The 12,035-nt window shown below is 49.4% G+C and overlaps 1 long non-coding RNA gene across 1 annotated transcript; it reads left to right on the plus strand.

Annotated features, from left to right (window-relative positions):
- The first annotated feature begins 922 nt into the window (after positions 1-922).
- LOC139042726 (uncharacterized) lies at positions 923-11,233 on the plus strand. The gene is made up of 4 exons (XR_011499792.1): positions 923-4,958; positions 8,740-8,899; positions 9,624-9,763; positions 9,977-11,233. It is a non-coding gene; the product is annotated as an uncharacterized lncRNA (long non-coding RNA).
- Positions 11,234-12,035: the final 802 nt, after the last annotated feature.

Below are 12,035 nucleotides of genomic sequence, written 5' to 3' on the forward strand. Positions count from 1 at the left end.
GGTATCAGTGGGCAGGATGATATGGTTTGCAGTATTTCGTCACTCGGGCACTATCCTTCTCTGTGCCTGGCTCCTCTCCTGCAACTCGGAGGTGATAACGGTCCGCATCTCTGAGTTGCTGTGAGGATCACGTGAAATGATGTGTAGAAAGTGCTTAGGCCCCGGCCTGGCTTTTCGTCACAGTGCAATCACGTTCCCAGGTATCACTATGTCTCTACAACCAGGTGGAGTGTGTGAGTGCACGTGTGCACTCAGTCTCTCTCTCTCTCTCTCTCTCTGGTGGAGTGTGTGAGTGCACGTGTGCACTCAGTCTCTCTCTCTCTCTCTCTCTCTCTCTCTCTGTCTCTGGTTCAATCGCTCGAGCTGGTGGTGAGGGGGCTTGACATCTATTAAAGTCATTCCACCCGGGTAAATTATTTCTCCTTATTTTTAATGGCTACATAGTGTTCTAGTCTATCAATGTACGTTTTTTCTTCAGCCAAGCTCCTAGCGTTGGACATTTAGTTTATTTCCGCTGTCTTGCTGTTATGACCAACACTAAAATGTGGGACCCTTGGATGATCACCATGGGGTATTTGTTGAGTGTTTCAGTTTTGAAAAGTTAATCACAATCTTTGTTTTGTTTTCACCTTATTGCTCACGCAAAGTTCCCTAGAGTTAGGAAGATCTGGGCTACCTGCAGATTACTGGCCATTTTTACTTTTAAAGCATTTCCTTATGGTCTATGATTTGCTTAGAAAGTACGGAAATCATATCTCGTGATACCTCAGGAACATTTTAGGACCTACATACACTATTAGACAGATAGGAAGGCAGAAGCCATCTGGCCTCATGTGCCACTCCCTAAAGTCCCCTCCCCCAATTTCCTTCTAATTCGAATTCCTTTTCTGTAAGCTTTAATTTTGATCAAAGGAATACACGCATAGATAGTTTTTAAAAGATCAAATAGTACACAAGGGCTTGTAGTGAAAGCAGTGAATTCCTGCCCCTCCTCTGCTCTCTCGGTTCCCCATCCCAGAGGCCAAAACTACACATGTCTTTTGAGCGGTTGCCTCCATTTTTCTCAATCATATGCTTTTATGAGTACTTCTTGACTTGTGACAGGAGGCATTTTCTGCTGCCTTCCTGCTGTCCCCTTGGCTCTCCACCCCCCTTGATACGCTGTGCCTTTTCTCACTTGGGGGGACCGCCATCCATCCAGGCAGCAGCTCCATCAAACTGGCAGTAGCCCCTGACTCCTTGACTGCCCGTCCTTCACATGGCTGCCACTGCACCTTCACCGCACGCCCTGTTGGCCCGTGTTTCCATTTAATCTTCACGGCACCTGGAGGAGCTCCAGCACTCCTTCACCCCCACCTCGACTCTAACAGCCTCCTTATGACTATATTGCCTCCCTTTTTCAGATGACTCTGTTTGGATCCACTCTGCACACTGACACCCAAATGATACATTTCTAAAGCAAATGGAATCTGTTACTCAAGGCCTTAAATTCTTAATGAAGCCTTCCACATCCCACCCAGGGTTGTGTGCTCTGCACTGCCTTTCCCCTCATCTTACATCCTGAACTCCCTTCTCCAATCAGACCACGATGTGCATTCTACCCTGAGGAGGCCATGTTGTTTCCGACCCCTGCTCCCGTGCACCTGCTCCTCCCTGGACCTTGAAACAGCCTCCTCTCTCTCCTGTGTAGCACGTCAACTCTGGGGCAGGACACGGTTCAGCCTGGTGCTTCGTCTCCTGACAGACTGGCCCGAGGGACGCAACCAAATCTCCCAGAACCGTTTGCCAATTTCTCTATCAGAACACCACTGACATTGAGTCTTCTGGCAAAACCAGTCAGCAGACAAGGGAGTTTGTGAATTCCTCCAGCGGGAGTATATCTGGAGATCTGCCAGTGAAAACCACTATTTCACTATCTACATGTGTACTTACAGAATACCCCTACATACCATGCTACATAAAGAGCTATCTGATCTTATTCTATAGAAGAAATTTGTGGTAACTTTGGAGAGGAGAGATGATATATATATACACATATGTGTGCATATATATCTAAACACTTAGGACGATTAGATTTATCAATTAGCATGCAGAAATGGCCATACATGAAAGTGATAAAGATGTGGAACTAACAATGGGAGAATTAGAAAGTGCCTGGAAGATGTGAACCTGGAACCTGGAAGGTGCTTTCCGTGGTCATTAGAAAATGCAGAGTCATACGAGCTGCTTTAGTGGGGGAATGGCGCAGGTAAGAGTGCAGGTTTGCTTTGAAACATGAAGGATGATGATAACAAAATGACAACTATAGTTAGGTGAGAGCTTGGTATGTACCAGGCACCAAGAAAGGGCTTTGCATTAACTCAACGCATCTTAGAACAGCCCAGTGAGACGGTTCTTATTGGCTCACTGCTTTAACTCATGAAGAAATAGAGGCACAATAATCATGTCACGTTACCCATCTGATGAGAGGAAGAGCTGGTGTATGAATCCAGGGAGCAAAGGTGCAGCCCGCATACAGATCCAGTAGCCAAAATGAGTAGTCGGTGAGTAGCGAATGCCGAATCTTCCCAGACAGGCAGGAGCCCAGGGCATTGGCCTGGGATGAAGTGTGAGTGGGACTGGAAAGATTGGTGGCATAAAAATCAAGAGGGCATGGGTGATCCGAGAAGCAGGACCTGTGTGGTATTGGCCATCCTGTGGCAAGCACTGAGAGAGCCCAGCATGTGTCCATCCACAGAACCAGTCACAGAGATAAGCCTTAGTGCCAGGTGTTGAGAGAGCTGGCAGATCCTGGAGACAGGAGTCACATCAGGAGCTGGAGTTTCCCCTCTCTTCCCTCCACATGGCTTCAGTGATGGCTGAGAAAGCCTGCCACAGCTCTCCTGCCCTCTGGAGCTTCCTCAGAGTGTGACCCACGATCCCAGCTCTGGAAGAGGTCAGCTATCAGCTTTCTGTGCGCTGACAAACGACCAGCTTGACTCTAGCGGATAAGACCCCCATCGCGGCCAGTGGCTGTGTTCTGAGCACTGCCCAGATATCTGGCCGTCTGTTTCTGGTGTGTCCTTTCCTCATCCACAGTTTGGAACTCATGTTAACTTTTTGGATTTTGCCCTTTCTTCAGAGATCTACTTGAGGACTGGGAAGCCCTCTCTAACAGCAGCAGCGGATGCGAAATTCAAGGTATATTAGTCAGAGATATGCAGAGGAACAGCAAGAATAGGAGTATGATAAGTTATGGGAAAGGAGACTTGTTATGAGGATTTTGGTCACGCATCTGTGGAGGCTGAGAAGTCCCAGAGTCTCTCGTGTGCCAGCGGGAAACCCAGGAAAGCTGGCGGCATAGTTTAGTCCCGGTCTGAAGGCCAGAGAAGCAGGGGAGCCGATGGGATCAATCCCAGGCCAAGGGCAGGAGAAGATGAGATGAGATGTTCCACCTCGAGCAGTGAGGCGGGCAAAAAGGAGGCATGTCTGCCTTCGTCCACCTTTTGTTGTATTCAGGCCTCAATGGATTGGATAATGCCCACGCACCTGGGGAGGGCAATCTTCCTTACTGCGGCCACCTCCTCAAATGCCAACCTCCTCCCGCAACACCCTCCCAGACACAAGCAGAAGCCATGTTTAATCTGAGCATCCCGTGGCCAGTCAAGGTCACATAGAAAAGCCACCACTGTGGTGGGTAGGGCAACACCGTGGACTATGGCATGACACTGTTCCCACACCTTCGCCGCCTCCCCACCCCCACCACGCCGAAAATGACTTTTTCTGTGGGCAGGATAGGGTTCGCGTTATTGTGTCCTTCCCAGAGGCACTGTCCACTCTGAGCGTGCAGTCCATCGAGCCTCATCCCGTGGCTATGTGGTCCACCAACCAAGGGAGAGTGCAGGTGAGTTGATCATTCAAGGTAGTCAGTGCTAGCGGGGCCGCGCCCCTCTTTTCGTCCAACTCTCAAATTGAGAGCAGCTGCAAAAATTCCTCAGCAGATGGCCTCCTGAAAAGAAAGGGGTTTCCACTCTCACCTTCATAATCAGGAAGCTTAGTGACCTGGCAGCAGAGAAATGAAGTGCCCTTAACTTTCATCCTACAGCGACACAAGAAAGAACTCTGCTTGGGGTTGGGAGTGGGAACGTGAAACCAGAGGAGGACTCAGAGAGGTAGTGCCTTATGCCTGGGCCTTGGCGAGTGGGCAAGAGTTCCAGAGGTAGAAAGGTAGGAAAGGATATGAAAATCCTGAAAGGGGTGGTTGGGAGTTGTTTGAATTCACTGATGGGACCAATCCTGGGAGGCTGCTATGAGTCACTCTGTTGCTGGTTTTTCCCTGCTCTTCCCAAACGTGTGCAACAGTAACCGTCTTGCCAAGATTGCGAGTGCCAACTTGGGGTCCTTCACACTGTGCCCAGCAAGTACTCCGCGATCCCAGAGATGGCAGGATTCCCCTGAATCGCCGCTCGGAGGTGTCTTCATGTCCATGTCGAAGAGCAAAGGGAAATTCACATCGACCGCTGGGGATGGGAGGAGTGAAGCATGGAAGGCTTCCTGGAAGAGGATGGCACGGAGCTAGGCTTGAAGAGCCTGAGTGATCAAGATTTCCAAAGTCTGAGAAGACGGGAAACTAAGGAAAAGATACGTGAAAAGCCTCGAAGCAGAGCTAGGCGTTGAGGGATGGACATAGAAGAAGAAAGAAAGAACAAGAAGAGCCAAGATTTCAGTCAATAAGCAGAGCCTTGGGACATGAGCGGGGTTTGCGCTCTTGGAGCTGGAGCGAGTGGCCAGTCTCCCTGTCAATCGTCGCAGACCCGCCAATGACGACGTGTGAAGGCGGGGCCAAAGGAACGCTGTCCAGGGAAGCGAAACGCTTGACCGGGCTCTTTAAAATGTGGATTGTGCAGCGCGGCTTCCGTGGACCGTTTCCCTCCAGGATGGGGGAACATGGCGGCTCCGTCTCCTGCTGTCCCCAAAGTGTAAGTTCCCTTGACTTCCTACTTGGCTGTCTGTCGGGTGATTGGAGGGAAGCGGGGGGACGGTGTGTGCTCAGCTCCTCTGACAGGCAGTGTGACCCGGGCGGGCTTCTGGGTGGACGGCAGAGAAGGCCCCTTAGCGGCGTCCGGGCCCCCGGTGGAGCTTGCGGCACAACCTGATGGAAGGCTCAGCTCGTCTGCTCGTGGCGATGTGGGCCTTGACCCCCCTGTTGGTGGTCTTCAGGACTGGAGGTGTCTGCAGCTTGGAGAGGAGGAAGGGGCTGGGGCGGAGGGCCGAGTGGCCGTGGGTCCAGGACGGGCCGTGGCCGTTGGCGGCCAGGGAGCGGGTGTGGCCTTTGGTTGTCCAGTGTCGCGGGCTGGAGGCTGGCCCCGGGTCTTTGTGGAAATCTGGGTCCTGTCCGTTTCCGTGAGCCCTTTCGTCAGGGTCGGGATCTCGGTGATTTTCGACTCGGACAGAGGGAGGTGACGCGCTCAGGGAGCGTGTGTGCGAGGGTGACAGCTGGTGGCCCATGGCCGCCTGTGAGCGCAGACTTGGGTTTCCCTGCCCAGCGTGAGTGCGCGTTTCCTTTCATTGGTTGCTCCCATTTCGGGATGCTCTTCTTCCCGTGCGGCTGAAAAAGAACGACACCCTGATAACGTCGGGGGAAAGAGTGAACAGCCGGCCTGCTCAGCTCGGGCTTGGCTTGTTCCCTGACCCCGCGAGTCCCCTTCAGTCAGCACTGCACGCTGTTTTACGTATTTCTGCAAAGCCCTTCTGGACCTAATGTCATCGCGCTGAGTGGAGAGTGGCCCAGACGCTGTCAGTGTGTTTGCATGCAAAGTGTAGTGTTCCCTACGCTTTTCCAGTGTGAAACCCAGCGGTGTGATGGGCGAGCCCTTGTTGCTTCGAGTCCCTGAGGGGCATCACGGCCCCGGGGCTTCTATTGCTGGTTTCATTCTGTAATCTCGTCCGTCCGTAGCGCGGGGTGTTTTTGTCTTCCTCGTGATTTTGCGGCCATTTGCATGTGTTTCATGTGGATTTCAGCTGGGTTTCCTAAGCATTCTTCAAACGATAGTCTCTTCCGTGTGCCCTTTGGGAAGTGATTTGTGCGGCTGAGCACCAGAAGTGTTCCAGTCTGTGTGAAGGCCCCTTAGCCACTCTTGTCAGCCAGGACTGGACCCTGCTGGGCACTGAATTCTGCATGCCCTTCCTCATGCGTTTAATGAGGAGGTCCTGGCCCTCCCCCATAAACGTCCTTTAAACGGTTTCGGGGAAATTTTAATTTACAGAGCTGGAATGTACCCTCTGATAGAGTGTCGTAAGTTTATAATAGAATTGCGTGTTTGACCTGATTTATATTGTTCTATTCTGGTGTTTCTCCGTCTTCCTAACTTTTCTTAAAAACTCAACGTTCTGAGGTCCTCTCCACGTACAGGGCCGAACTTTCAGTTGGCTGAGTCCTTGTTGTTTTACGACAGCGAATGCTCTTAACCGTATGTTGACGTGCGTCCCTGGCCCGGGGTGGGATTGTGTTTTACGGAACAATGGCGTTTGGGGTCATTTTATTCTGTTAAAGGTACGTCCTGATCCTTTTCGTAAGCTTCGTGTTAAAGTTTTTCATGTCACCTTCGATTGACAAATGAGGACACGATGGTCCTAATTGTGTCTGTGCGTTTTGCTTTACGACACTTAGCGGCTTCAAGCGGTCCGCTAACCTAATCTTGCATTTTATTTACTGTTAAGGGTTTTTCATACCATTAAAGTTTTGAAATTTTAGCCTTTAGGTTTCTTATTTCATAGCTCTAATAAAAATTAAGAAAGGTTTGTTTTCAATGTTAAAAATTCACACGTTGTCGATCTGGCTGAGCGGTGCTGTTTTACGACACTGAATTCCCGGAAGTGCGCCTCACTGGTCAACACTGGAAGTCATTTGGGTTCTTCGGGGACTTCATTTCCAGCAATCATTGTGTGTTGCGTGTCGCGTTATTCGATTGGGTTCTGTCCTGAGTCTTTTCATGCGTTTCCTGCTAAAATCGTGGGGCATTTTCCACTTACAGAGGTGGAAATTCACCTCCAGAATGAGTGCTGTTAAGAGGGAATGGCCCTTGCAGGTCATCGGGCATGCTTTTGTCTATTACTGGAGGGCAATAATTGTGCATTTATTCCGTTGTCATTTCTTTAAATGTTGGCCTGGTTCCTCCTTCCCTCGTGTTGTCGCAGAGAAGAAACGTTTTGTGTAGTTTCTGTGTCCAGAAAAGCAGGATAGGCCAATTCATGTCCTGACCGGTCTGCCCCAGGACCACTGCTATCCCATCTGTTTGAGGTCCTGGGCCAGACTGCGAGTACCATTGCCCCACCCCCACGTCAAAGGGTGCTGTCCTTGCCTCTTTGCACACAAGTGCTGACTGTGCCTTAGTGGCTCAAAGTGCTACAATGTCGCGTTAAGAAATCGACAGTGCCCGTGTGTTTATCCTCATGCCTCCATCCTGCGACATCCACTGTGTATTCAAGGGGAGAATTAAATTAAAGGAACATTGTTGTTTTCCTCAAAATCCTGAGGACACTATTGCCTGGCAGTAACCTCAGAATTGTCAAGGAAAACAACTACTTCCTCTACGTAATGGTGATGGTTGAGTTGGCTTATGAGCCTTCTTGCAGGTTGATTCTTGATACTGACTTGAATTATGTATGTTAGCTCATGTAGAGATGATTTAATGACTTGAATATTGGTGGGGCATTGGTGTTCTCTAAATCCACCTTGATCACATTTAGAAATGGGACAGATGTATTGCTGGTATTTGCTTTACTGGTTGTATTGCTGGTCTTCCTTTATCTGTGCGGTTGGTACTGACAGGAATAACAATTTCCGGAATTGGGACACTCACTCACCTCGCCGGTGAGTCCTGCCTTTTCAGGCAGAGCCCCAGACCTGGATCAATACCTACGTGTGGAATGAAGGTGCTTTTAATCCGTGCCCATTGCCCATAGTACAGTAGGACGTATTGCAAATTAAGAGCAAATTCCCCAATCTGTGTATTTCCAGATGTCCAGTTTTTTCTGTTGTTTTGTCCTCAAAGACCTATGTTCGATATCGGATGGTAGTAACGTTATGTACTATATGAAATTCTTCATGAAATTGTTCTGAATTCAGTTAGCTCATGCCTAGTTTTAGCAGTCTTTGAACTTAATCTTTTACCAATTACTGAGACCAATATAACGACCCAGTTGTCTAATGTGCATCTCATGGTCTATTAAGTAGAAGACAGAACCCATGTGAATGAATTGTTACCCGTAATCTTGCGTGGCATGTAAGTGTCAGTAATTGGGAACACAGCGAGAGCAGGCACACATTCCAAAGGTTTGTTCCCATCCTTTTATGTGTGAGTCAGTTCCCTTATTACTGAAGAGAAAAAATGGAGTTGGGAGACCCCTCCCCCCCGCCCACCCCCCCCCCCCACCCCTGGCTTCTAGCAAGTCACTGGTCACACCTGTCAACATAATGTTGAGTGAATCCCATCCGTGTTTGAGTAAAGCGGGATGAACCCTGGTTCACTTGAAGGGGCAATGAGGCCTCTAAAGCAGTGGCCTTATCTTGTGGTTTGACTCATGGAGCGCCTGTCTCACAGTGTCTTTCACTCTTTTGGCCTACCTCACACAAGGTGCGTGAGTGGGTCCTCTGGCCTCACCGACCATTTTCAGAAATTTCTCAGGATAAGGGAAAGAACAAGTTCGCCTGAGCCTCTTGACTTATATGAGTTGGCAAGTAAACTGTTTTTCCTGCAGTTGTGCTGGGCTGTCCACCCAAAGTCAAGTCTCCTTGCAGATTTCTACCATCACCATCCCCTTCAGGACCTGTGATGGCAAAGTCCAGTCCAGGTCATCCTGTGGGCCTGTACGGAGAAGAGAGTGGAACTGGAACCAACAGTCAAGAGCAGGCAGACAAGTAAGTGCCATCTCGTGTGATCGGAGGCCACAGGTGTTGGGAGGAGGGTAGCACTGATCTCCTGTTAGCTGTAGCGCTATTTCAGATGGTGTGGAAATCCCTTCCCTGAGTGTCTAAGAGGGGAATTTCCGGGAACGTCGGGGGCACTCCCTGGGCACTGCTTATGAACCCCATGGCTGAGATGCTAGGTCTACCACCAATTCTTGACTAGTCAGTGGCATCTTTTTCCAGTCCCTATTGGTGTTCCTCTGTTTCCTGTGGGTGCCACTGTTACAGCCACCTTGACTTTATTAGACTGTCAGATTTCAAAAAGAACCGATGTTGACATTTTCACGTCAAGGTTTTGATCTGTCTTATCCTTTGGAAAACCTTTGCCAGCCCAGGCAGAAGCAGGATGGACTAGATGGGACGGTCAAACACAACCTTCAGGAATCCAAAGATTGTGGGAGATTGCTCATGTGCTTTTTATCTCGGGTGTGAGATCGTGGATTTGGATGTAATTTAAGACCGGGTCTAAGTGGGAAACGGGGGAGAAGGTGAGACCCGTCCACCACGTGGGTGCCAGACAATGGCAATCTGCCAGTCTACCCCGGTTGTGGGTAGGTGAGCATTTATGTAGCAGTGGCCCTGCAGGCATAGTCTAGCAATTGAAGTAATGAATAGGTCCGTACTTGTTCACGCGCTTACCCCTCCGTACATTGTTGGCCACTTTGTTGCCTAGCAGATGTTGCTGAGACCAGACGTTGTGTTTCGTGGACAATAGAGTTCTGGTATCTGAGTGAGAAAGACCCTTGGCCCTCTCTAGCTCTCATATTTGAGCTTGAGTTTCCACAGATGGAGACGGGGAGCACACCTTGCTATCAGGTATGTTGTGAGAATCAAGTGTGATGATCCTTGTAAGTGCTCGGCATGCAGCGGGTCCTGAAGGAAGTAGCTGAGCACTTCCAGAATCCATAGATTAGAGCAGACCCTTGTGGCTTGGTTGAGGTCCTCTCCCTCCCTGTGAGCCCTCGCTTCCACTTTAGTTCTTGAGACCTTTGCCATCATTTCAACGAAATGTTTTGTTTCCTTTCACAGGACCAGCAAATTTCCTCAGCGATTGCTTCAATCTCTCTAGAAACCAACTTCTCTACTTCTCCTGTGATGCCAGGGGAAAGCCGGGCAATTCGGACTTTGCCTTCTCTGAGCTGCAGTCTTTCTGGCCAACGTGGACACCTTTCGTCAAAGCTGATGTGGCTCAGCACCAAGTTCAGGCTGGAGGCTTCTTGTTCACTGGCAGTGCCACCAAGATCTCCTCTGTTCCCTGTCTGTATAAAGTCACTTGTTTTCTGGGGGGTGGTTAATTTGTTGAAACTTAAGTGAAGAGTTTGGGTAATTGGGAGGGAGTTCTTGATACAAATCTGCACTAGGTAAGGTGCGTTCCAAGACGCTTCTGCCCTTTAGTCTCATGGATGGCTCTGGTTCCCGGTTCCTCTATTGCTTTATTGGCACAGGTTTCATCCAGAAGGTCGCATCACAGAAGCTGAAGTTCACTCACCAAGGGTGAAAACAATCCACATTTCTTTGTGAGTAGAGACTAAAGTATGTTGCCTTTATGCAGCCCACTGACACTTCAAAGTCATTATTGATCCTTCTGATTGGTTGGATCACATAAGATTTGCAGAAGATAGGGGTCATTATGTTGTCTGCCCAGTGAAAACCTGAGACCTGAGATACTTAGAAATACCTGTGCTCAAGCCCATGTTCCTTCACCAAGTGACATGACGGTGACCATCACTGGCCTGGTTGCTAGTCAAAAACTCAACTTGTGAAACTTAACCGTAACTGCGATGCCTTCTTCCCCTTCCACATACACTAGGGCCCACTGCCCAGGACATTCATTTGAGGTCACTTCACGGCGGGAGGGGTGCGAAAGACCTAGATGAATGGTTTCAGGGTCAATCTGCTGAGTATTGGCACTTAAAAACAAGTGACGGCTTTGAGGATTCCAAAAGAGTGACTCTAATTGATGACATTCTCAAAATCAAGACTCTCGGGGAAAGAGAAGCTGACCCTCCTCAGACTGTAAGGTGGGATCGGGTTCTCTCCCAGGAGTTCGTTCTGAGGTGAGCCATGTCACTCACCCAGTGAGACATGTACTCATGAATGTCTGCTCACTCCTGGGAATGTTAATGTGCTGTAGCTTTTGGTGTGAAGCATTCCATGTCAAAGTCGCGTTTGGCGTATGTATTTTTTCATTCCTCTTGTTGCTGTGGGGGTTGGAAAGAGAAGGGATTATATTGGACCCCTTAAGGGTAGGCTCCTGAAATGGAGTGTATTCCTTGTTCTACTGGTTCCCTGTTCTGTGAAAAATGGCTATGGCGGAATAATATTCCATTGTATGTATGTACCACATTTTCTTTACCCACTGATCTGTTGATGGACACTGAGCCTGTTCCGTGTGTCGGCTGTTGTGAAGAGCGCGCCATTGAACACCGGGGTGCAGACACAGCTTTGAGACAGTGATTTCGTTTCCGTTGGCGGTACACCCAGGGGTGGGATTGCCGGATCATGGGGTGGCTCTCCTTTTACTTCTTGAGGAACTTGCATACTGTTTTCCATTGTGGCTGAAGCAGTTTACATGGGGGAACACTTCTTGAACTAAAGAGATTTCATGACTGGTTCTCCAGCCACTTCTGATTGTCTGTTCTCTTGAGGAGAAGAATGATGGAGGTTGGAGGCTCACGTGGGGAAGGGGGTTCTGTGATCAGGAAAGATGGAAGGACTAACTCCTTGCTTCCGGTGCTTGAAGCCTAGAGCTGGGAAGGGGGCTGGACAGAGTGTCCTCTGTAGAGCTGCTCTCAGAGCAGGAGGACAAAGCAGAGAGGAGGATATGCTCCCTCAGTGTCAAAGGCGTGTTGGCCTTTGTATGTTCCAGAGTGCCTCCTGCCCGCTTGCCCATCCCTGGCACTACCAGGGATCAGCATGGCTGGAGGATAATAGATAACAATGCAGATGGTTGAGTGTGACATGAGAACATACGGCCCTCTGGCCAAGATGAAATTTTGATGATGGGGACTGTTGCTGACTTGTGCAATAGGAGTATTTTGGACTTTGCTGCTGAGGAATGCTTTGCTGTTTCTGCCTGATTCTGTGC

The sequence above is a fragment of the Equus asinus genome, chromosome X, assembly GCF_041296235.1.
Source record: "Equus asinus isolate D_3611 breed Donkey chromosome X, EquAss-T2T_v2, whole genome shotgun sequence".
Classification (NCBI taxonomy): Eukaryota; Metazoa; Chordata; class Mammalia; order Perissodactyla; family Equidae; genus Equus; species Equus asinus.